General features: G+C 42.0%; 1 long non-coding RNA gene across 1 annotated transcript; it reads left to right on the top strand.

Annotated features, from left to right (window-relative positions):
- The first annotated feature begins 242 nt into the window (after positions 1–242).
- Positions 243–26965, top strand: LOC134344993 (uncharacterized). Its single transcript, XR_010017585.1, has 3 exons — positions 243–269; positions 4738–4807; positions 26453–26965. It is a non-coding gene; the product is annotated as an uncharacterized LOC134344993 (long non-coding RNA).
- Positions 26966–27165: the final 200 nt, after the last annotated feature.

Here is a 27165-nt window from a genome sequence, read left to right as displayed (position 1 = left end):
GGAAAGGATCTGCATTCTGCTTCCTAAATTTTCCCTATTGGGTTTCCAAAGAAGAAGATGGAAATATCTGAGTATGATGTCAGGCTTGGCACCCTTACACGCCCTGGAGTTGAACAAATTGCTTTGGCTCATATTTATACTTTATACTTTATAATTTATTGTCGCCAAGCAATTGATACTTGAACATACAATCATCACAGCGAATTTGATTCTGCGCTTCCTGCTCCCTGGATTATTTAGAGATGGATACTTGAATGAGCTGCGATTAGGTTAGTGATGCCCCTCATTTAGAAGGATATTTTCATTTGTGGTACATTGTCAACTAATGATCTTTATAATCATGCAATATTAATCACTGAGTTTAATAATATTTAAATTAAGCAGTGTGTTACAAAGGTTGTCCATTTAATATCATCCACTTGAAACCATCAGCTAAAATTGTGATGGTGAAAGTCTGTATAATCTTGGAAAGTTTGCTTTGGAACAGAAGTCTGAGAGAAGTTTAAATGAGATAATAACATTCTTAAGGGGCTGGAATGAGTAAATAGGAAGAGCCTATTTTAAAGTCAAAGTCAAACTAAATTTATTATTGATCTATGTATGCTCTGTCACCATATACACTCGCAGGTATTTATAGGAAAATAAAGAATTCCAAAAGAGGGCAAATTACGCTAATAAAAAAGTAAATAATACTGAAAACCTGATTAACAGAGTCCTCGAAAGTGAATGTAGGTTATGGAATCAGTTAAGAGTTGAGGACAGTGAAGCAATCCACTCCTATTTCCTTAACTGAATGATGATAAAATAGCCGAAATAGATTTATACCACTTGATGGGTTAACTTAAGAAATGCAGAAATTCCATTGCATCCAGAGGATGGTAATGTCTGGAATTCATCACCAAAATGTGTGGTAGGGGCAGTAATTTCCAGCACAGTTTAAAACTACCAGAATGTGGACTTGAACTGCTGTGTTCTGCGGGGTTAAACATTGCTGGCAGGTGAAGTTAAACTGGATAGCTGTCTTTTGACTGTCATGGATATGACTGGTTGAAGCCCCCCTTTCTACAGCATAATTTTTCTAACGTTCCAATTATCTCTCCATCAATATCATTTAAAAATAGATTATTTCTTTACTTACCTGATTTTAACTGCAGGGCTTCCTACTTTACAGTATTGGTTAAATTGTTAGTAATCCCGAGCCTGTATCAACAATGCAGAGACAGGTTCAATTCTTGCCAGGAAAGCGAGGAATTTAAATTAAGAGTTATACAGCATAGAAATAAGCTATTTAGCAGACTGTGTCCACGCTGAACATCAAATGCCCGTCTATACCAATCTCATTAACTACAACTTGTTCCTTTGTCTTCTGCACCTTTGCTATTCAGGTTGTTTAAATTTGGAATTTAAAGAAACTACTAGTCTCAGTAATGGCGACAAAGAATTATTATTTTGACCTATCTGCTTTAAGGAAAGATATTTGCTCTCCATATTGAATCCAGGTTATATGTGACTCCAAACCTACAAGAATGCGATTGACTCCTCCTTTCTTCAGAGGGGCGATCAGTAGTGTAGGGGATAGCTGAAAATGCTTATTTATTTACTTTATTTGTTGAGATACAGTGCGAAACAGGACTTCTGGCTCTTTGAGCCAAACCAGCCAGCAATCCCTTGATTAAATCCTGGCCTAATTACAGGACAATTTACAATGGTGAATTAACCTACAAACTGGTACGTCTTTGGACCGGAGAACCTGGATGAAACCCACTTTGCCATGAGTAAGCTAGCCTATAATATTAAAGAGGATTCCAAAAGTGCGTTCAGATTTATAAAGAAAATAGATATTGGACTGCTAGGAAATGATGCTGGAGAGGAAGTAATAGGGGACAAGGAAAAGGTGGACAAACTGAATAACTATTTTATATCAGTCTTCACAGTAGAAGACGCTAGTAGTATGCCAGAGGTTCGAGTGTGTCAGGGGCTGAAGAGAGTGAAGTTGCCATTACTAGGGAGAAGGTGCTTTGGAAAATGAAAGATCTCAAGGTAGATAAGACACCAGCAATTGATGATGTACACCACAGGGTTCTGAAAGACGTGGCTGAAGAGATTGTGGAGGGAAGAATAACGATCATTCAAGAATCAATAGAATCTGGCATAATTCTGGAGGACTATAAAATTGCAAATTTCATTCCACTCAAGGGAAAGGGGCAGAAGAAAGGAAATTATACTTTATTGATGAAATGGCAGAGCAGACTCGATGGGCCAAATGGCCTAATACTGCTCCTATATATTATGGTCTAACTTATGAAAACTTCCTTACAGGCAGCGGCGGAATTGCATCCGGGCTGTCCGTACTAGAAAGCGTTGTGCTAACCACTACCCTACCATGTTGTCATCAGCAGTGGTTCAGCCCATGAAGCTGTGCTGATCTTTTAACCTACTCGAAGATCAATATAACACTTCCCTCCTACAGGGCTGCCCATTTTTCTTTCATCCATATGCTATCTAAATGTTTCCTAAATTTCCCTATTGTGTTTGCCTCTACCACCACCCTTGGCAAAGTGTTCCAGGCAATCACCACTCCTTATGTAAAAAAAACTTGCCTCTGGCATTTCCCCTGTATATTCCTTCAATTACCTTAAGTTATGCTTGTATAAGCCATTTCTGCCCTGAGAAAAAGGTGCTGGCTGTCCACCCACTTTCTTCCCACATTTCCCAGCATTTCCCCTTCTCCAAATCCTCAATTTACAATCATCAGTTAATCATAAGAACATAAGACAAAGGGAAGGAATTAGGCCATTTGCCCATTGAGTCTGCTTCACCATTCCATCATGGCTGATTTTTTATCACTCCCAACCCCATTCCCCTGCATCTGCTTATAATCTTTAACACCCTTACTAATCAAGAACCTATGAACCTTTCCTTTAAATATACCCAATAATTTTGCGTCCATATCTGTCTGCGGCAATAATTTCCACCGATTCACCACCCTTTAGCTAAAGGAATTCCTCCTCATCCCTTTTCTAAAGGGATGTCCTTCTATTCTGAGACTAAACTCTGGTCCTTTTCTCCCAAACTATAGAAAATATCCTCTGCACATCCACTTTATCTAGGCCTTTCAATATTTGATAGGTTTCAATGAGATCCCCTCATACTTCTAAACTCCAGCGAATGCTCCTCATACTTTGACCCTTTTATTCCCACCAACCTTTGTTTTTAGGATGAGGGAGGAAACTCACACAGTCATGGTCATTGTCACATCAGAAGTGAGGATTGAACCTGGGCCACAGACCTGTGACTAGCATTTCTACTAGCTACACCATTGCGACGCCGTCTTCACTGCTTTCTGAAATGACACAGCAAAACCACTGTGGTTAAAAATAACCTACATTAGTTCAAGATAGTTACTCTGCTTATCATCTCTGACTTCATGGAAAGAAACGTGTGGGCCAATGTTGGCTAACATTGATTTGCTAAGATGACCTGAATTATTTCCCCAATTTAAATGTAATCCATAAACTGTCACTGGCTGGTATGAGGTTAAAACTGGGCATGGTGAGTCAGCAGTGTTGGTTCAAGCCAAATTCCTGTTGTGATGTGGAGATGCAGATTTTTAATTAGACATTCGCCCTTGTCTGCATTCTGGATTGTCACACATGCTGATACAAACATATATGCAGACATATGCGCGTGCGCGCGCACACACACACACACACACACACACACACACACACACAAACACACCACACTCCTGTACACACGACATACAAACATACACACATCACACGTGCATGCATATATACACACACAACTACTTGTACACATGCACATACTGTAAATGTACAGTATACAAACGCAAATCATAAACATCACAGCGCAAACAAACACAAATACCACACACGTGCGTCTACACACACACCACACACACACACACACACACACACACACACACACACACACACACACACACACACACACACACCTACCTACTCAGGCATGAATACACATACGTACACAGGCACACACATGAAATGAAATGACACATGAGCATTCATGCACACAGAGATATTGCTTCAAGGAAATGTGCCGGAAAGGCAGATTGCAAAGCTATTCCTCTTGCAGTACAACACACTGCCAGACTGATCAGCTATAATCCAGCTAACGCCATGTGTTATGCTAGTCCTAGAAATGCAGTGTTAGCAAACAGTCATATTTCACATAGTAACAACCCATAATTAACAAAGTAATTTATTTTCAATGAGAGTTTATTGATGAGGAATCCAAGGAACTTACTACTTAACTCGCATTCTTGCACAGAGTTCTGGAGTCATAGACTCATACAGCATGAAAACAGGCCCTATGGCCTAACTCATCTACAGTCTGCTGACTGCGTTGCCCAGCGAGCCATCCCATCTGCTCGTGTTTGGCCTATCACCATCTAAACCTCTCTTATCATGTACTCATTTGAAATGTGGCTAATGTGCTTCAACCATACTTGAGGTAGTTTATTCCAAAACCACACCACCTTTTGTGTTGAGAAGCTGCCCCGGTGTCTCTTTTAAATCTCTTGCCTCTGATTGGTTGTCAGTCTTTGTAATTTTTCATGAATGTATTTTGTCACTTTTCTGTAAATACCTGCAAGAAAATTAATCTCAAGGCAGTATATGGTATTTTGATAATAAATTTTACTTTGACTTTGAAATTGACTTTGATTTTATGCATATGCCCTCTTGTTTTCAGTACTCCCTTGTGTGAGCTAAAGGGATCCTAATGTGAAGCTGCTTAACTGGAGGACTGATTTGGAGGAAAGGTGAGAGAAACCCTGCAGAGTATGAAGGTTGAGTGACAATGGAGGTTTAGAGGGTTTCAGAGAGTGCAGTTGCCTGACCTGGGGTTGTTCGTATCCATCCCCCTCACACGTTTGACATGATAGGGAGGAGAACAAGAAGGTCAATGGAAAAGACTGCTGGCTTGAAAAGGGAAGAACTTCTTGTGGATAGATATCCTTGATCTCTCTAAGCAAACATGGCTTTCTAGCAGCCAGCACCACACATCAACCCAATGGATATGTTCAATCCATCCTCATCAGCCAGTCCAAGGGTTGCCTTGGATTCTTGACTGGGTTGACAATCCTCACGGGGATTTACGAGATGTTAGCCAAGGTGCATCAACACAACTGCGGTGACGTAAGCCATTGCTACCATGAATTTATTTGCAACTGGATCTTTCTAGATCTAAAATGACAATTGCGTTCTTATCCCAATGAGGTGTCAAACTATATCCTGGAACAGAGGAATTCCACAGCATATCTGTCCTAGATTGGGGTACCAGATACAGTTTCAATCTCTTTGATTACAGAAGGATATATTTACACCAGGAGTACTAAAGAACACAAGACCATAATACGTAGGAGCAGAATTAGGCCATTCAGCCCTCCGGACTAATTCTCAACCCTATTCTTGCCTTCTTCTGTAATCTTTGATACCATCACTATTCAAGAACCTATGAACCTCCACTTTAAATATACCCAATGACTTGGCCTCCACAGCCATGAATTCCACAGACTCATCATCCTCTGGCTAAATAAATTCCTAAAGCAATGTTTGACAGAATTTGTTCCTATAAAGAGAGGCTTTCCTGATGAGGATGGAATGAACAGAATAACCTTTACTCTCTGGGCTTTGGTCCCAATGCCTAGCATACTGGTACAGCAGGAATTGTGGACAAGCCTTGAGATTCAGGCATGAAATTCCTCAGCACTAATACATAAATAGGTACTTGGAGCATTCATAGTTTGGGTATCAGTCCTGATCACTAGATACTGTCAGTGAATGAGTAACGGTGTCCTGGATCCAATGGCGAGTGGGCAATGATGTTCCTGGTCTATTGAGGAGTAAGTGGGTGACAGGTTTGGTGGTACATTGTTCTGTGACCGTAAGTAGGTAGTAGGGTTGGTTATACCTTGACAGTGAATGAGTGAAGGGTTAACAGATGTCCTTTTATTTGTCACATGTACATTGAAACATCAGAACCTACAGTGAAATGTGTCAAAGACTGACACGGTGCAAGGACTGTGCTCGGAACATCCACAAGTGTCACTATGCTTTGGGTGCTAACATAGCATGTCCACAGCTCACTAACCTTACCCATATGTTTTTGGGATGTTGGAGGAAACTGGAGAACCTGGAGGAAACCCACACAGTCACATGGAGAACATACAAACTCCTCACACACAGTGGCAAGAATCGAACCCTGACCTTCACTGTAAATCAATTGCGCTAACCGCCATGCCACCGTGCTGCCTACAGTTAAAGGTCCAGTGAGTGAGCAAATCCGTGGTCAATGCTCCATCGAGGAGTGAATGAGCTAATGGGGTTCAGACTTCATAAAGCAATGAGTGAGGTAGCAGGGACAATTCATACTCGAGGGTGAGGCTTAATTCCAGGTTCTTGTGGCTTGTTTCTTGGTACTGCCCAACTAGGCTTCAGCTCCCACTGTCTTTTGACCAATAAGTAACCAGGGTTTAATTCACTGCCTTGGATAAGGACAGCAACTTAGACATTTCAGAACAGAATGTACAGCAATCTGCAAGTGGTATTCTAGATGGTGAGGTTTTATTTCAGACTGGAATCTCAGTGGTCCTGAATTATGGAACTGGAATTGGTTTATTTTTGTCACATGTAGCGATACAGTGAAAAATTGTATGTCATCTGTAAAGGTCACTTCAAAACATAAGTACAATAAAGTAGTAAAAGGGAAAAACAAGAAGAATGAAGAACAAAATATTACCGTGACAGAGAAAGGGGAGTGCAGATAGGCAAGTCAATGCAAGAGCCATGATGGGGAAGATTGTCAAGTCAACAGTTCATTTGGAGCACATAAAAGGCCCATTTAGGATTCTTATATTTGTGGGACAGAAACTTCCCCTGAGCCTGGTCGTGCCTAGTATTGAATGAAATGCTTCAAAGGCCGCAGGGTGCCTTGTGCTCCATGAATCACTACAGACACTGCAAAATTCAACACAAGAGATTCTGCAGACGCTGGAAAAGCTGAGCAACACAGAAAAAATGGTGGGGGAACTCAGCAGGTCAGGCAGCAGCAATGGAGAGGAATAAACAGTCGATCTCCAGCCTGGGACCCTTCATCAGGACTCAAGCCCAAGATTTACTCCTGAGGTAGTTCAAATATAGGAGGCATCCCTTTTAATGTCAGGTCCAGAACCATTCAGGCCATTTGTGATGAAAGATCTATTACCTGAAGTTTGGAATTTACGATTAATTTTCCCATCCGTGACTCAGGGGGACCTCCTGCACGCCCCACTGTCTCGGTGCCACCTATTCGAAGATGCTGGCAAAATCTGACTCATGACCAGGTTCCTCATTTGCTGCGTGGCTGGAATATTGGGACTAACACAGAGGAGAGTCAGTGTGGATGCAATTACCATAAATAAATAATTATAATAGTGTCAGATGTGAAAGAGACAGAAGCATGAAAAATTAACGTGTGGGAGGTGGTGTGGGTTTATAATGATATGGGCTATGTGGCCAGGTGACACATAAGCTTCTCATCAAAGGCATATTTTTCATTATATAGAGCTGTGGAATTATAAAAGAATATACAGTGGACTCCGGTTAATTGGGACACATCGAGACCAGTACATTTTGGCTCAAATAAACTGTTGCTGCTGTAGTTAGCCAAAGTTTCATGGGAATAGTTAAAAAGTTATAAAGACAAACTACCATTTAAATGAGTAACAAATTAAATATTTAAATGAAATACAGAACAAATTAAAATGCTACTAATGCCACTACAGTACTATAAAACTGTGTATTACTTCCTAATAGTTATCGACAGAGGAATACACACAATGTACGCTGCCTTGTTCTTTTGGTTGATTGTAAATGAACAAGTTCACTGCAGACACCTAATGCAGATAATGGGCTGCCTTCGTATGTATACTGCTTTTGATGATTGCAGCCTTCAAACTTTTATTTTCATCGTAACATTCAAGATGGCTGTTGATACTTTCAAGATCGTCATATTTGCTAACTTGTTGAAGTAGCGAAATCACTTTATTTTCACTCCCATCCATTTCTGGCACTGCCAAGGCTGAATGTTTGAAACCGTGGTGAGCAAAACGGTTTTGAATTGTCTTGTGGCTTAATCCTTGCCAACAATCAGTGACAAAATCAGTTTTTTGAATACAAACACACACAACCGATGCTGTTTAAAAGCTGTTCACTCTAAGCATGGTGTAGTGTTTCATGGCCACACAAGTGCACGCAACTGACACTAGTTAGAAACTGGAAACAGTCCTCTATCCCAATTAAGCTTCAGAGCGTCTCGAATAAAAGAAGCGAAACCCAGCTATTTGCTCGATTAGTTTTTGTTCTTTAAGAGTTGTCTAAAATAAATGGTTGCCTTATTAACCGATGGCCTAATTAACCAGAATCCACGATATATGACAAGAATGGAGAATACTTAACCCTCCATTACTCTGTGTTTCTGCGAATTCGAAGTTTATCAAGAGGCTCTTTATCTTTGTACGTAGCACACATGAATGTTATTTGGTGCAATAACATGACAGTAACTCTTTTCAGCAACTTGGTTAGCTTGCAAGTAGAACAGAACGGTACAGACGCTTCATCTCATGGTATTATGAAGACCTTTCTAACTGACTCCAAGATCAATCGAACCCTTCCCTCCCACATTGCCCTCCATTTTTGCTTTTTAACATTGCTGCCATTTCCTTCTCCTTCATCTGTCCTATCAATGTACCCCTTAGAATCAACATCCTTTTTAAAATTATGAGAGGCATAGAAAAGGTAGGCAGAATCTTTTTCCCCAGCATAGAAATGTCAAAGACCAGAGAACCAGAGAACATGCTCTTAATGTTGGAGGGTGTGGAAGTATAAAGGCAATTTGATAGCTAAGATTTTATGCAGAGATCAGTTCTTGCCTGGAATGGGTTATCAGAGGTAGTATATGAAAGGAATGGAAGAATATAGATTATGCATATATAGTACAAATTAGCATCAATCTCAGCAGAAAGTTATGGGCCAGATGGCCTGTCTAGCACTGTACTGTTCTATATTCTATGTTCTAAAATCATTCAATCCCTTTAGGTTGCACACTCCAATTCCTCATCTTTCCTCTTGTTTTTCCTCTTCTTGTTTTGCCAGTCCACTTTAAATCCTTGCCTTCCTGTTACTGACTTGTCTGTTCCTCAAGCAGTTTTGTTTCATTTACTTCAGCTAAGCCCTCTGTGGTTTGAAAGACTTCTGTCAGTTCTAGTTTTGGCCTCCTCTGCTGTGAGGAGAACAAGCCCAGACTCTGCATGAATTTGTAATCGCCCATGTCTGGAACTATTCTAAATCGTTTGGTGCCCATTCCAAAAAACATCACATCCTTCTGAAAATGTAATGCCCAGAATTGTGTGGGGGACTTCATCTGCCAATGAGTGTCTGCTTTTTTTTTTAAATAGAATTAGCAAAACTTGTGTTTTTTGCCATAATTTATGAACCCAGGGTCTCTATATAAAATATGAATCCACCTTATAGACTAAGGTCCACAAATATTCTGCATATCTCTTTTTCACACTTAGTAAAACTGTACTATTTTATAGGCATAAGCTACATGCATTAATTCTTCTCATTCTTGTACCTAAGATGGATTGCCTCACACTTTTCTGCAATGAATTCTATCTACCATCTGTCCGCCCACTCTGTCAGCCAATCTACACCCCCTAGAGTTTATTGCCATGTACTGTACCTCAGTGTTCATAGCACTTGTGCTCTCTGCAGGTTCTGCAAGCCTTCAGTGAACCCAATCCCCATCCCTGTCAAGTGACTGGGCCTTTTTACACTGCATTCTGTTCATGCTTTGCATCTATCAGTATGCACATATAAACAACTTGAATTCAAAACTTTTGAGGGTAACTTGTGGGGTTCCACAAGTTTCAGTGTTTTGTCCATTGCTATTCATTTTGTATATATAAGCGATATATGTATAGTCTCTCAGACATTAAAATGTATATTATTTGCTGATGATACAACTATATTTTGTAGAGGGGAACATCTGAAACAACTTTTGGATACAGCGGAGAAAGAACTAAAAATGATAAAGAAATGGTTTGATACTAACAAATTATCACTGAATCTAAGTAAAACAAAATTCATAACATTTGGAAACTGTGTACCAAACTCATATAGTAAACTTAGAATAAATTATGTTGAAATTTTTATCTGAAACCAAATTTTTAGGAGTGGTAATAGATAATAAATTAAACTGGAAACCACAAAGCAAAAATATCAAAATCTATTGCAATACTGTACAAAGCACAAGATTTCTTAAATCAGGAATCTTTGTATATATTATACTGTTCACTTATAGTCCCATACATGACTTACTGTGTAGAGGTATGGGCAAATACATACAATACAAATACAAACTCAATTTTTCTACACCAAAAGAAAGTGGTACAAATTGTAAATAAGACAAGTTATTATGAGTCAACCAATCCACTATTTATTCAACTAAACATTTTAAAATTCAGAGATTTTGTAGATTTTAAAATAATAAATTATGCATAAAGTAAAAAATGGACAGCTACAACATATGCAAAGGTTGTTTAAAATGAGAGAAAGTCAACATGATTTCAGAGGAACATATATATTTCAAAAACAGGATAAGAACATAAGTAAAAAATCATTGTATTTCAGTCAGAGGGGTGAATCTATGGAACAGTTGTACTGATAATTTAAAAACTTGCACCACTTAAGTTTCAAAAAATTATTTAAAAGTAATTTAATAAACAAATATAAAATACATGATTTAAAATGAATGGGAGTAATGTAAATAAATGATACTTGGAATTGGATTTTATGTTAAAAGATAGTGAATTTTTTTGTTTTGATGTGATGATTGTCGCCAAATATGTTGTTGTATAAGTAAAAGGGGTAGGCGTAATAAGCTGTAGCTTCAACCTACTCCCTTTCGGTTGGTTTCAAAGAATATCTATGTTTTTTTGTTGCAATTTTGTCCTATGAAATCATCGTTGAAAATTATGCTTTTTGTTATGTTTGTGCTGACCGAAATAAATATCATTCATTCATTCATTCATTCATTCATTATCTCTTGCAAAACATCCATTCCCAGAGCCATTCAACTTCCAGTGCCCAAGCAGTTTTGCTGCTGTGACCATACCAAGTGGCACAGAATTACAACACGGAACCTGCTTCCCGATCAAGTTGATAGTCAACAACACCAAGAAGCAGTTGAAAAATAGAATATTGAACAGTTCAACATACTGCAAGCCTAGTGGCTATAAATATGGCTGATTCCTTAACCTACTCCAGGCTCAGTCTAGTCCGTCCCTCACACATGGGCCTCCATTTTTATTTCATTCATATGTCTATCTAAGAGTTTCTTAATTGTCCCTTATGAATCTGTCTCTACCAGCATTCCTGACAGCACGTCCTATGTACCAAGTAAAAACCTGCCTCTGACATCCCTACTATACTTTCTGCCAATCACTTTAAAACTATGCCTCCTCATATTAACTGCCTTGGAAAAACATCTCCAGTTGCCCACTCTATCTATGCCTCTTATCATCCAACCAACTCACCTCTCATCTTTCCTCACTCCAAAGAGAAAAGTCTTAACACATTCAACCTATCCTCTTAAGCTATGCTCTCTAATCCGGCCAACACCCTGCACAGTAGTGTGGTTAGCACAACGCTTTACAGCTTTGGCAACCTGGGTTCAATTCCTGCTGCTATTAAGAGATAAATAAATCTCTTCTGCAGCTTCTCTAAAGCTTCCACATCCTTCTTATAACGATCTGAGAACAGTATTCCAAGTGTGACCTAACTAGATATTTGCATAACAAAAAATAAATTCAGTTGAAACCTACTTAACTGCTGTGAATTAATTAAAAATCTTGATATTAATGTAAATACAGTGAAGAGGAAACATTTACTTTTCCCTCAGGCTTGGTGAATCATCCTGATGAATGAAGCTGGAGCAGAAATGTCAACTTTTGCTGGCATAGAGCTAAGTGGCCAAAAATAATGGTCTATCAGCCTCTCAGACCTGTACATCAGTTAATCACCTTGGATTCAGGGCTGAGTCCAAGAACTAGAATGTGAAGTCACACGTTCTGCAATTTAAGGCACAAAAACACATTTAAAAATTATTAAAAAAACACTTAAAATTGAAATATAAATTGGATTTTTGTAAATGTGTGGTTGATAGGCGCTTTTGTCTCTATGGGGCAAAGGGCTTGTTTCTATGTGGTATGTCTCCATGATACTGTGAATTTCAGTCTGAGACAGGCTGACGCCCACACTGCAGTGATATTGCTGATTTTCATGATGTTGAAACTTGCAGAACTTTACCCTACTGCTCTCTATTTCAGCTTTTTCTCATCATGACACTGCTCATTATTCCTTACAAAATTTCTGATCCACGATGATTTTATCCCGTGAATATGAATCTTGTTATCAAGCTAAACAGTTGTCTCTTTGCCAGTCATCTTTTTTCTCCACATTGGTCTCATCCGTCTGCTCTGTTACGACACTTAGACACATTTTAAGTGTGAGCAACATAATTTGCCTTGAGCCAATCTGCTGCAATTGTCATTAATTTTCACAAAATTGGGGTGATTCCTGGGCTGAGGAACTTTTAATTGAAAGTGTTGGCACTTGGTCCCTGGTCCTTGAAATATTGGAAACCTGTGTCAGAAACATTGCATCAGTACAGAAGTGTCATTACAAAGAAGGCACGGCAGCACGAAGTTTGTGAAGATTTGGCATGCCATCTAAAACTTTGGCAAACTTCTATAGATGTGTAGTGGAGAGTATACTGACTGGTTGCATCATGGCCTGGTATTGAAACAACACCAACGTCCTTGAACAGAAAAGCCTAAAAAAGTAATGATTCCATCCAGGGTAAAACCCTCCCTACTACTGAGCACACCTGTGAGGAGTATTGGCACAGAAAAACAGTATCCATCATCAGGGACCCCAACAATCCAGCCGTGCTTTCTTCTTGCTGCTGTCACGAGAAAGCAGGCACAGGAGCCTCAGGTCCCACACCACCAGCTTCAGAAACAGATTACCCCTCAAACATCAAGCTCTTAAACTAGAGAGTATAACTTCACTCACCCCAACACTGATGCCACAACCTATGGACTTACTTTCAAGGACCCTACAATTGATGTTCTCGATACTTATTGCTTTAATAATTTGTTTTATTTCCTTTTTGACTTTAGACATTGTTATCTTTTGCACATTGCTTGTTTGTCAGTCTTTGTTGTTCATTGATTCTATTGTACTTCTTTGTATTTACGGTGAATACCCCTAAGAATAAGCATCTCAGGGTAGAATACAGTTGAGAGCTGGGGTTCCCAGCCTGGGGTCCACAGACCCTTCAGTAATGGTAGGTGTTCATGGCATAAAAAAGGTTCGGACCACTTGATTGAGAAGGATATGGGTTAAATATTGCCAGATGGGACTAGCTAGGATGAGTTGAACCCAAGGGCCTACTTCTGTGCTGTATACCTCTAGTAAGGACTAGAAAGGGTGGATGTGGAGAGGATGTTTCCTGTGGTGGGAGTATTCAGAACTAGAGGGCACAGCCTCAAAATTGAGGGGTGACCTTTTAAAACAGAGTTAAGGACGAATTTTTTTTTTAGCCAGACTGCAGTGAATCTGTGGAACAGAATGAGGTGGAGGTCAAGTCCATGGGTATATTTAAGGTGGAAGTTGATAGTTTCCCGATTGGTCAGGGCATCAAAGGATACGGGGAGAAGGCAGGTGTATGGTGTTGAGTGGGATCTGGGATCAGCCATGATGGGATGACAGAGCAGACTCCATGGGCTGAATGGCCTAAATCTGCTCTTATGTTTTATGGTGTTATGGTCTAAGTTGTGCGATCTCTCAAATTGAGTAAGATGTTCTCCTAAGGCGTTGTCCATTGGTGGGTCCTCAGGTGGCTGTAGAGGTCGATGTGGGATCCACATATTCTAGTATAGTGTGGGCAAGCATAAGTGATGGCTGTGGTTAGTGATTGGGTCCTTTGGTTGTTTTGCCTCTCCTTTCACTGTTGCTATTTGTTCTCTGCAGCACAATGGAGGTTTCTTTGACAGAGCACAGCTCTCCCTTGAACAGATTTATCTATAGAGTGCAATGTCTTCCCAGTTTTTAGTTGTAATGTTGTATTTCTTCAGGCATTCTTTAATGTTATACTCAACTGTATGCATAACTACTGTATGTCTATTGGTGGGCTAATATGGGTGTTGGGGTGAGATAAGTCTCTACCAAAGGAGGTGTAAGGTGTTCCTTCTTTCTGCTTGCCTGCAGGTCTCCCTTGGGCAAGGTGTAGCGCCTGCTTAACCCCTTCACTGATCAGGGTCAGATGAAGCCATTTGAGCAGGTCATAGGGTCAGATGGTCGTATGAGCAGCTGGTGCATATCACAAGTCCTGGTTATGCGACCACTGACGTCAGGCAAACAATCTCTGAAGAGTATTGATAATGGCTGGGGTCACCCACCTTGTAAAAACACTGCCCAGAAGACGGCAAAGGCAAAAAGCTTCTGCAGAAGAACTTGCCAAGAACCATCATGGTCATGGACCAATGGAAGACCACGATCGCCCACGTCATACGACACAGCACATAATAGTGATGATGTTGATGAGTATACTTACATGGTGTTCTAATATACATAGAACAGACTCTAATGAGTATAACTTCCTGACTCTAGTCATCTTTCTGTTTCCTCAGGAAATGAAAGGCATGGATTGTATCCCGCTGATTCAAACTGGCCAGCTCTCCTGAGGTTCACATAAAGCCGGGGGAACCAGAGGGGGTGTCATCGTTCAAACCAAACAATAGAGCTGTGTATCAGGTGACTTGTACTTTAAAGCTGACGTGCTGCCCAAAGCAAATTTTCATTCCCCATGACCATCTGCTGAACCTTTGCCTATCAATGTTTAGAGAAAAGGCAAAAGAACATAACAAACGGAGATTTAATATTACAAACACACAGCTGGACTTTCCCAGAGGAATCATCTAGATTGAAGCAGCTGAACTCATTTGACTGAAGTTCAATAAATAATGGAGGACACCAACAGATTTAAGCTTGCTTCAGTACTGGATCTTTATCAGTTCATTACATGTGAATTCTTAATTCATGCTCCACCATCTGTTCGTCCTTCATCTTCCCGCCACTGGTAAAGTAACCAGAGTTTATCTTCCTGGTGTTAACAAACAAAACCACACTTGAAAGTTTCTCAGTTCTGAGGAACGAGTGCTCCCTCTCCATGCGACTGGTGTTGCTAGGTGTTTGCTCCACATTGCTGCATGTAGGGAAATAAAATGAAGTCAGAGGAGACATAGAAACATAAAATACCTACAGAACAATACAGGCCCTTCGGCCCACAAAGCTGTGCCGAACATGTCCCTACCTTAGAACTACCTAGGCTTACCCATAGCCCTCTATTTTTCTAAGCACCATGTACCTATCCAGGAGTCTCTTAAAAGACCCTATCGTTTCCACCTCCACCACAGTTGTCGGCAGCCCATTCCACGCACTCACTACTCTGAGTAAAAAAAACTTACCCCTGACATCTCCTCTGTACCTGCTCCCCTGCACCTGAAACCTGTGTCCTCTTGTGGCAACCATTTCAACCCTGGGAAAAAGCCTCTGACTATCCGCACGATCAATGCTTCTCATTATCTTGTACATGAGGTTGAGCAGGGGTACTTGGAGTACAATTTCATAGTTCCCTGTAATTGGCAACATGGGTAGCAGGGTGATGAAGAAGACATATGCCATTCTACAAATTCATATTTTCTGTATTTATTAAATTTAAATTCACACAATTTGTCTTCTTTTGCTTATTAGTTGTTTGTCAGTCTTTCTTTATGCATAGTTTTTCATCTTTTTAAAAAATTTCTTTATTTTCTTTTAAATGCCTGCAAGAAAATGAATCTCGAGGTAGTATATGGTGACATATATGCACTTTGATAATAAATTTATTTTGCCTTTGACTTTGGCATACCAGCTTTCATCAGTTGAGACACTGATCACAGTCAACTGTCATGTTAGTTGTATGAAAATGGATAGGCTGAATTGTGAACCAGGCTTCTTAAATTCTTCTCCACTGCTAGCTAATCGAGTGAGACCATCCTCACCTGCCTCTATTCTTATCTAAAACAAGAGAAAATCTGCAGATGCTGGAAATCCAAGCAATAAACACAATATGCTGGAGGGGCTCAGCAGGCCAAGCAGCATCTATGGAAAAAGGTACAGACAATGTTTCTCCAGTCCTGCCAAAGGGTCTCAGCTGAAACATCGACTGCCCTTTTTTCCATGGATGCTGCCTGACCTGCTGAGTTCCTCCAACATTTTCTGTGTGTTTCTATTCTTATCTTTCCAGTTATAGATTGAAAATAACCTGCAACAGCTCCTTACTACCTACAGTACATATACAAGATATAGCTAAGTATCATAAAATGACAAATTTCATTACATACGAGGGGTGATTGATACGTTCGTGGCCTAAGGTAGAAGGAGATGAGTTATACAGCTTTCATTACATGCACGTGAAGTTCAACTCTTTGAGTGAAAATGTAGAAAGTTCGAAGTTAATAACTCATCTCCTCCTACCTTAGGCCACGAAAGTATCAATCACCCTTGCTGTGAACCACTTCTGGAGGTCCAAGACACCAACTACTACAAAGAAGGGATGCGTATGCTCCACGACCGCTGGACTAAGTGTATAAATGTAGAAAAAATAAATGTGCTAGGTTTTCCAAAATTGACTCCTTCTACCCCAGGCCACGAACTTATCAATCACCCCTCATATGTGAGTGATGATAAACCTGATTCCGATATGGGTCTCTATTATGGACTGAGAGTGGGAAGAGGGCAGAGAGAAGGGAATCATGTTTGGAAAAAGGGGAAGGGAGAGGGGAGGGTGTTGGAAGCACCAGAGATACATTCTGTAATGATCAATAAACCAATTGTTTGGAATCAAATGATCTTGCCCGGTGTCTCAGGGCTGGATGTGTCTGCACCTGCACCCCCCACCCCCCACCCCTGGCACTCCTTCTGTGCCACTTCCTATCCCACACCCATCCCGCTGCACTCCATCCTCGCCATTCCCAATATCCTTTGCTCCCGCCAGATTCACAAACTCATGCTCCGCTCCACGTTGACAAGCTATATATTTGTGCCTAAGACTTTTGCACAGTACTGTACTTTGCTTCTAGACCTCTCCTTGGCCTTTCCCATTTCTCACTGACATCCTGCACTTTAACAGCATCACTCAAAAATACCCCATGGATCCTCATGAGTGATGACGTCCCAGCTCAGTCTCACCAGCACTTACCTAAAAGCCATAAGACTATAAGACATGGGAGCATAATTGGGCCATTTGGTCCATTGAGACTGCCTAGCCCAGGGTTTCTCAACCGGGGTTTTCCGGAACCCTAGAGCTCCATGAGAGGTCACTCGGGGTTCATTGAGACATTGTGATTAATAATGTGTTTTTTTTTAACTTCATGTGACACACAATGCTAGCGCTCGCAGTGGTGGGCAGTGACTGAGCGGGTCTGTTAGCAATCTTGTTGGAGGTCCCTCAGTACGTAGTGTTTATTTGGTTGAGTCCATTCTCAGTTTCTGATGTAAGATAGGGGAGGCCGTTGATAACTGGTGAGAGCTGTATTGCATGGAGGGGAGGATGGTAGGCAGATAATTGGTGACACTATATAGCATGGGGGGGGGAAACGATAGGCTGCTAACTGGTGAGTGCTGTATTGTACAGAGGGGAGGACGATAAGCTGATGAGGAGCATGCAGTGCGTTTTCCGAGTATTGAATGGACTCGCCCAACTTGGGCTGTGATGTCAGCCTCTCCCTCCCAAATTACTGGTGATCCAAGTTGTCCTATTCCATTGTGCCTAGTCTGTGGCAAACAACTGACAAATGTAGCAACAGCTCCAGCAAAATTGAAAAAACACTGAACTACAAGTCACAGCCATATGACACGTAAATGTGCTGATTATTTTAAACTGCTATTGGAATTTCAAAACAAAAAGATTAAAGATTCAATAGGTACATTTAATGTCAGAAATGTATACAATATACATCCTGAAATTCTTTTTCTTCGCAAACATACACAAAAGCAGAGGAGTGCCCCAAAGAATGAATGACAGTTTAATGTTAGAACCACCGCCCTCCCCAGCTCCTCCCTCCCATGTACAGGCAGCAACAAGGCAACGAGCACCCCTGTCCCTTCCCACCAGCAAAAAAGCATCAGCACCCCCCACTGAACACTCAAGCATGCAGCAAAGCATTAATAATGACACAGACTTGCAGTACCCCAAAGACACATTCACCCGGTAATCCAACATATCACAGGCTCTCTCTCTCCCTGATAAGGGAAAAGGAGGTGCCGCCGTTTCACAGTGAGAGGGGAGATGTAACAAACAACTAGGTGGTTTACGATGTTAATAGGCCATTACGTCACTTCTTCCGATGTTAAAAGTCTGTTGCATCAACCTTTGCGCCTAGAGAGTCAAACACGCAGCCATGGCAGCTAACCCGCTGCTCCCGATGTTCTATGTTCTCCCGCGATGCCTCAGTCAGGGGCATCGGCCTTGAATCAGTTTGTCTCCAGAGCCATGAAAGTCCGTCATCCTGAAGGCGTGCTAATCTTCCAGTCCATGTGCTTGTGATATCAAAAACAAGCCGGTCATGAGGACCTGAGAATGGGTCTCATTCCTGCAAAGAACCGAAGTCAGAGTGTAACTCCAGTTCAGGGTCTTCAAAAGAAAAGAGATATCAGAGATAGAAATAGAGCTTTTTATGAAGATGCAAACAAAGGAGTTGCAGTTTAGCGCCATCTTGACTTTGATCCACACTCGGAGGTTAAAATTTTTCTTAATGGGGTCACAGTCAGTAAAAGGATTCAGGAAGCAAGTTATTTAGTCATAGAACTTAGTACCTAGAAAAGAAAAAGTCACACAATTGGTGAGAACCTAATAGTACCAGCATGGAAAATTATAGTGGGTAAAGTGCTAGGACAAGATGCAGTACGAGAAATTGAAAAAGCTTCACTCTCAAACAGTGCAATAAGTTGATGTATTGATGACATGTCACATGATGCTGAAGAGGTTTTGTGTGGTAAACTGAAAAACAACAGCTTCTCTATCCAGGTTGATGAGTCAACAGATCTCTCCAATAAATGTCGGGCTGTAGCATTGGTAAAATGTGTAAATGATGGTGAAATTCAAGAAAACTTTTTTCTGTTACAAACTGCTGTCTGAAACATGGAAAGACCAAGATATATTTAACATTTTTTCTTCATATCTGGAAACGAAAGGTCTGTGTTGGGGAACTGTGTTGGCAACTATGTTGCTTTGGCTTAAGGTTTTTAGCAACTTTGCTAGTGAACATTTTCAATAAATTTTCATGTTGTAAATAACATTAATTAAAATCATTTTACTATCTTTATTGGAACTAAATATACTGAGCCTTCCTTTAGAAAAATTAAATCCCATTTTGGCTTAAGCTAGTTTTTTAACAGAAATTTATTACGTTTGCCCATGAGTTTTTAAAATTTATGAAAAGGGAAGAAAGAGAGTAATTTCAAGAAAGGTAAGCTAAGCTTATCTGTTCTTTTTCCAAGAAAGGTTGGATAAAAATTTATTCTCTACTCAAGAGTATTGACAATTAATTTCAGGTTAATATCTCTTAAACTTACTGATCATGCTAATGTACAATGAGCTGCAGATATAATAATTTTTACGCAGGGTTTTCCTGAGACCTGAAAATTATTTCAAGGGTTCCTCCTGGGCAAAAAGGTTGGGAAAGTTTGGCCTAGCCATCTGGACATAGCTGATTTATTTTCGCTCTCAGCTCCGTTCTCCTCCTGCCTTTTCCCCACGATACCCTAACTAACCAAGAACCTATCAATCTTTGCTTTAAATATATCCAATGACTTGTCTCCGCAGCCATCCAAGGCAATGAATTCCACAGTTTCTCCACCTTTTGGGTAATAAAATTTCTCCTAATCTCTGTTCTAAAGGAATGCCATTGTCACAGTGTGCGCTGGCAATGACTGAACCCAAGTGCCGAGGAATGGATGTACCCAATGGTCCTAGACTCATTCTTTCCATGTCCACGCTATGTAAGCCTTTCAGTATTCAGTAGATTTCAATGAGATCCCCATTAATTCTTCTAAACTTCAGCAAGTACAGTCTCAGAGCCAGCAAACACACCTCATATGTTAATTCTTTCATTCCTGGGATCATTCTCGTAAACCTCCTCTGCACTCTCTCCATTGCCAGTGGATCCTTTCTTAGATATAGAGTCCAAAACCACATTCTGCACTGAGTCATTCTAATCTTGCCAGTACCCAAGTTTACACTTCGCTGGCCTCGAATCTATCCCAGTTCTCAATATTTTCAACTCCCTCCCTCTCAATGTACTTTTCTCCTGCACTACACACATTTGAGTTGATAGCTCTAGCCCTGTACTTGCAGGAGTTTAGAAGAATGAAGGGGGGATCTCATTGAAACCTATCGAATATTGAAAGCCTGAGAAAGAGTGGATGTGGAGAGGGTGTTCCCTTTGGTGGAGGAGTCTAGGAGCAGAGGGCACAGCCTCAGAATAGAAGGAAATCCCTTCAGAACAGAGATGGGAACGCAAACACGAGGAAATCTGCAGATGCTGGAAATTCAAGCAACACACACAAAATGCTGGAGGAACGCAGCAGGCCAGACAGCATCCATAGGAAGTCGATGTTTTGGACCGAGACCCTTCGTCAGGACCCAGAGATAGGAAGGAGTTTCTTCAGCCACATGATAATGAATTTGTGGAATTTATTGCCACAGACGGCTGTGGGGCCAAGTGATTGGGTATATTTAAAGCAGAGTTTGATGGGTTCTTAATTAGTCAAGTCACTTTTTATTGTCATTTTGACCATAACTGCTGGTACAGTACACAGTAAAAATGACACACACTTTTCAGGACCGTGGTGCTACATAAAACAATACAAAAATTACACTGAACTATGTAGAACAACACAAAAACTACAGTAGACTACAGACCTACCCAGGACTGCATAAAGTGCACAAAACAGTGTAGGTATTACGATCAATAATAAACAAGACAATAGGCACAACAGAGGGCAGTAGGCTGGTGTCAGTCCAGGCTCTGGGTATTGAAGAGTCTGATGGCTTGGGAGAAGAAACTGTTGCACAGCCTGGTTGTGAGACCCTGAATGCTTCAGAGCCTTTTGCCAGATGGCAGAAGGGAGAAGAGTTTGTATGAGGCATGCCTGGGGTCCTTCATAATGCTGTTTGCTTTGTGAATGCAGCATGTGGTGTAAATGTCTGTGATGGCGGGAAGAGAGACTCCAATGATCTTCTCAGCTGTCCTCACTATCCGCTGCAGGGCCTTGCGATCTGAGACGGTGCAATTTCCAAACCAGGCAGTGATGCAGCTGCTCAGGAGGCTCTCAATACAACCTCTGTAGAATATGGTAAGGATGGGGGGTGGGATATGGACTTTTCTCAGCCTTTGCAGAAAGTAGAGACGCTGCTGGGCTTTCTTTGCTATGGAGCTGGTGTTGAAGGACCAGGTGAGATTCTCCACCAGGTGAACACCAAGAAATTTGGTTCTCTTAACAATCTCTACAGAGGAGTCGTTGATGTTCAGCAGAGAGTGGTCGCTCCGTGTCCTCCTGAAATCAACAACCATGTCTTTTGTTTTGTTCACATTCAGAGACAGGTTGTTGGCTCTGCACCAGTCCGTTAGCCGCTGCACCTCCTCTCCATATGCTGACTCATCGTTCTTGCTGATGAGACCCACCACGGTCGTTTCATTGGCGAACTTGATGATGTGGTTCGAGCTGTGTGTTGCAGCACAGTCGTGAGTCAGCAGAGTGAACAGCAGTGGACTGAGCACACAGCCCTGGGGGGCCCCTGTGCTCAGTGTGATGGTGTTGGAGATGCTGCTTCCAATCCAGACTGACTGAGGTCTCCCAGTCAGAAAGTCTAGGATCCAGTTGCAGAGGGAGGTGTTCACACCCAGTAGGCTCAGCTTTCCAATCAGTTTCTGAGGAATGATTGTGTTGAATGCTGAACTGAAGTCTATGAACTGCATTTGAACATACATGTCTTTTTTGTCCAGGTGGGTTAGGGTCAGGTGGAGGGTGATGGCAATGGCATCGTCTGTTGAATGGCTGGGATAGTATGCGAACTGCAGGGGGTCCAGTGAGGGGGGCAGTAGGGTCTTGATGTTCCTCATGATGAGCCTCTCAAAACACTTCATGATGATGGATGTGAGTGCAACGGGACGGTAATCATTGAGGCAGGGCACTGAAGACTTCTTCGGCACAGGGACGATGGTGGAGGTCTTGAAGCGCATAGGAACAATGGTGCTGCTCAGGGAGATGTTGAAGATGTCAGTGAGAATCACAGCTAGCTGTCTGCACATCATCTAAGCACTCTGCCAGGAATATTGTCTGGTCCTGCAGCCTTCCATGGGTTGACCCTGCACAGGGTTTTCCTCACATCAGCCATGGTAAGACACAGCACCTGGTCATTTGGAGGAGGGGTGGGCTTCCTCGCTGCCACGTCATTTTCCACCTCAAAATAAGCGTAGAAATTGCTCAGCACATCTGGTAGGGAGGCATCACCTGCACGGGCAGGTGGTGTTGTCTTGTAGTTGGTGATGTCCTGAATGCCCTTCCACATGCGCCGCGTGTCACCGCTGTTCTGGAAGTGTGCTGTGGATTAGCTGGGCGTGTGCAGGCTTTGCCTCTCTGATGGCCCAGGACAGTTTGGCCCTCGCTGTTGTTAGGGCTGCCTTGTCGCCTGCTCTGAAGGCGGAGTCACGGGTCCTCAGCAGCGCACGCACCTCCACGGTCATCCATGGCTTCTGGTTAGCGCGTGTAGTGGTGGTCTTGGCCACAGTGACATCATAGACGCACTTGCTGATGTAGCTAGTCACTGATGCCCTGTGATCCTCTAAGTTGGTAGAGTCGCCATCGGTTGCAGCCTCCCTGAACAGTATTGAAGAGCAGAGACGGCTCCTGCTGGCCAGGTTTTCACCTGCTTCAGAACTGGTCTGGAGCGCCTGACGAGCGGTCTGTATGCTGGGATTACCATAACAGAGATATGGTCTGAGTAACCGAGGTGGGGGCGGGGATCCGCTTGGTACGCGTCGGGAATGTTTGTGTAAACAAGGCCCAACGCATTCTCCCCTCTTGTCGCAAAGTCCACGTTCTGATGGAATCTGGGGAGTAAGGGTGTCAAAGGTTAAGATGAGAAAGTAAGAGAATGGGGTTGAGAGGAATAATAAGTCAGCCATGACAGAATGGTGAATCAGACTCGATGGGCTGAATGGCCTAATCATGCTCCTATTTCTTACGGTCTTATGAGGTATCAGAGTCAAAGGCAAAACCATTCCCCATAATCTCTACTCCCATCCTTGTCTATAGTGGTCTGGTACCCGTCCTACTTTCCTACACCAAGAAAATCCTGAATTAAGACCATAAGACCTTAAGATACAGGAGCAGAAATATGTCACCTGGCCCATCGAGACTGCTCTGTCACTTTATCATGGCTGGTCCAATTTTCCCTCTCAGCCCCAGTCTCATGTCTTCTCTCTGTATCCCTTCATGCCCTGACTAATCTAGAATCTATCAATCTCTGCTTTAAATATACCCAATGACTTGGCATCCACGGCCACCTGTGGCAACAAATTCATAGATTCATCACTTTCTTACTAAAGAAATTTCTCATCATCTCCATGCTAAAAGGACACTCCTCTATTCTGAGGCTGTGTCCTCTGGTTTTAGACTCTCCCACCATAGGAAACATTCTTTCCACATCCACTCTGTTGAGGCCCTTCAATATTGGATAGGTTTCACTGAGGTCACCCCTCAGTCTTCTGAATTCCAGTGAATACAGACACAGAGCCATCAACACTCTTCATATGACAAACCATTCAACTCTGGAATCATTTTCATGACTTCCTTTGAACCCTCTGCAATGTCAGCACATCCTTTCTTAGATAAGGGAACCAAAATTGCTCACAATACTCTTAATGAGGCCTCACCAGTGCTTTATAAAGTCTCAACATTACATCCTTGCTTTCGTAATCTAGTCCTTTTGAAATGAATGCTAACATCATATTTGTCTTCCTCACCACAGACTCAACCTGCAAATAAGCCTTTAGGGAATCCTGCACAAGGATACCTAAGTCCCTTTGCACTTCAGATTTTTGAAATTTCTCTTCATTTAGAAAATAGTCTATGCTTTTATCTCCTCTACCAAAGTGCATGACCATGTACCCGGGTTAGTTCCCAGAACCAGTGTTGTAATGTCGCACAGCAAACAGTATGCATGCCACAGACATTAAGTTTCTCATCAGCTGCTTAGTCTCAACCCTGGTATTTACTGTGATTGCTTTCTGTATCCACAAGATTTAATTAACCCAGGTCTTGAGGGTGATGAGCTCTTAAATTGCAATTAAAACCAAGTTTATAACCTACTTTGCTCTAATGCAAACGAATCTCAAGCAGTAAACCAGCAATCTTTTTTTCCCTCTATTTATTTGCTTAGGCATTTGGCCACCAATTGCAAGGGCAGCGTTTATCACCTAGCAGTAATTGGCCTTAAGAATGTGGCAGGGAGCCGCCTTCTTAAATAGTTGCAGTTCTCGCATGAAAGTAGAATGGAGTTCCACCCAGATTAACGGTGGACCGGGTAATGCACAGCAGCAGAACAATTCTGCCCAAGAGGCATTAGGAAAATCTCTGCTCTGCCGTTGTAGGTCAGAGATCCTAGGCACTGAGGAGACCAGCAATCCCCAAGCTGGCGAGTACCGGGCCAGAGGTCCATACGCGCAGCCTGTCCAAGGCTGGAGGCTTGTCTGTGTCTGTCAGCTGGTGGGTGGGAGGGTGGGAAGGGGACCGGTTTTGCTGTGGTTGTACTGCTTTGTTGTTGTTGGTGTTGCTGCTTGTGTTGTTCTGCTGAACATTGTGGGTGTGCTAACTTGGTGCCAGAGTGTGCAGCGACGTTAGTTGGCTGCCCCCACCATACTCCCAGACTGTGCTGCTTGCAAACACAAAGGACACAGATCACTGTGCGTTTCGATGTAGAAGTGACAAATAGATCTGAATCTGAATCTGAAATATTGCTCTTGCCTGTCTCTCCTGTCAAGTGAATGTTGCAATGCAAATAGTGCAGTCCATGACCATTTTTATGTACCTCCTGAACCTAATAAAGTGGCCACTGGGTGTAATGTCATGGTCTTCTGCTGCTGTCGCCCATCCACTTCAAGGTTCGGTATGTTGTGCGTTCAGAGATGCTCCTCCGTACACCACTGTTGTAACATATAGTTCTTTGAATTACTGTCACCTTCCTGCCTGCTTGATCCAGTCTGGCCTTTCTCCACTGAGCTCTTTCATTAACAAGGCACTTTTAACCCACAGAGCTGACATTCACTGGGCGCGTTTTTGTTTTTTGCACCTTTCTCTGTAAACTCTTGAGACGGTTATACGTGAAAATCCCCGAGAGCAGTAGTTTCTGAGATACTCAAACCACCCTGTCTGGCACCAACAACCATTTGCATTAGAGAGCAGGTATACAGGTATACCTAATAAAATTGCCACTGAGTGTACTACTGGTCTCATAAAAAAAGAAAACACAATGAGTTATATTCTAACAAATGTGAAAGTTTTCACTTATCCACAGGCATGCAATGAGAAAAGGTAGCAGACAGCTCTGAGTCACAGCCAGTTCTGCTGACAATGATAATTAGTTTTAGTATTTGCAAAGCTACTTGTGACCTTACGTCTGCCAGTAATCCTTAGCTGCTGGCTGGAACAGTAGCTTTTAGAGAAACTGAACATAAGGCTGTTTAACGCTGCACAATTCTACATCCTTCCGGCAAAGCAGGGCAGAAGGATGTTCAGGTGTGCTGAGTTTTGCTGCACACTTACTGTCGCATCCTGACTGGTTGCATCATAGCCTGGTATGGAAACACCAATGCCCCTGAATGGAAAAAGCCTACAAAAAGTAGTGAATACAGCCCAGTCCACCACAGAAGATGTCCTCTCCACCAATGAGCACATCTCAAGGGGAGCTGCCTCAAGACAGCAGCATCCATCATCAAAGACCCCCAGCATCCAGGCCATGCTCTCTGCTTTCTGTTGCCATCAGGAAGAAGTTACAGGAGCCACAGGACTGAAACTACCAGGTTCAGGAACAGATAGTACCCCTCAACTATCAGGATCTTAAACTAGAGGGGACACCTTCACTCACCCCAACACTGATCCCACAACCTGTGGACTTACTTTTAATGACTTTTCAACTTCTCAGTTTTTATTGCTTATATATATCTTCTTATTTTGTTTTCTTTTTGTATTTGCAGAGTTACAAAATACACATGGACTAAGATGTTAACTGTCCTGTGCTATCACCAGTGGGACCATCAGTTGATCTGCCACCTGTCTTCAGGAGTTTCGGCCCGCTTATGATCAAGACTCCCTCGAGGTGGTGGGCCAGCAGTGCTAAAGCACCACCTCCCACTGGTGAGCTTAAAAACTTGGCATCTGCCTCTATCAGAGTTGTTGGTCACTTCCATCCAACAGATAGTCTACTCTTCAGGTGTCTATGCAACTACTGAAGGGTTTGCATGATATGTATACACTGTCCGGCTATCTGCCCCTCTGGACATACTTGGTCCACACCCATGCTGATCCTTTCTCTGCTGCCTCAGCTACAGCCCTGCTGGTTGACTTGATCTCTCTTCTACTGAAGCCAAGGTCACGCAGCCACTTCTGGAGAGTGAACGCAATAAACTAACGGCAGCCTACTTTATTGTCTTTTGCACATTGTTGGTTTGTCAGTCTTTGTTGTATTCAGCTTTTCATTGATTCGATTGTATTTCTTTGCACCTACTGAGTATGTCTAAAAGAAAACGTATCTCAGGGTAGCAGATGAAGACGTAAATGTACTTTGATAAAACTCTACTTTGAACTTTGAATATAGCAGTGAAACAGGCCCTTCAGCTGTTGTAGTGGAAAGAATAGTGAAGGCTAATAACTAATAAATAAAGATGTGGATTGTTCTAATGTAGTGACC

The sequence above is a fragment of the Mobula hypostoma genome, chromosome 4 (genome assembly GCF_963921235.1).
Source record: "Mobula hypostoma chromosome 4, sMobHyp1.1, whole genome shotgun sequence".
Classification (NCBI taxonomy): domain Eukaryota; kingdom Metazoa; phylum Chordata; class Chondrichthyes; order Myliobatiformes; family Myliobatidae; genus Mobula; species Mobula hypostoma.
Note: the sequence above shows the minus strand (reverse complement) of the source record. Positions and strands in the feature narration are given on the sequence as shown.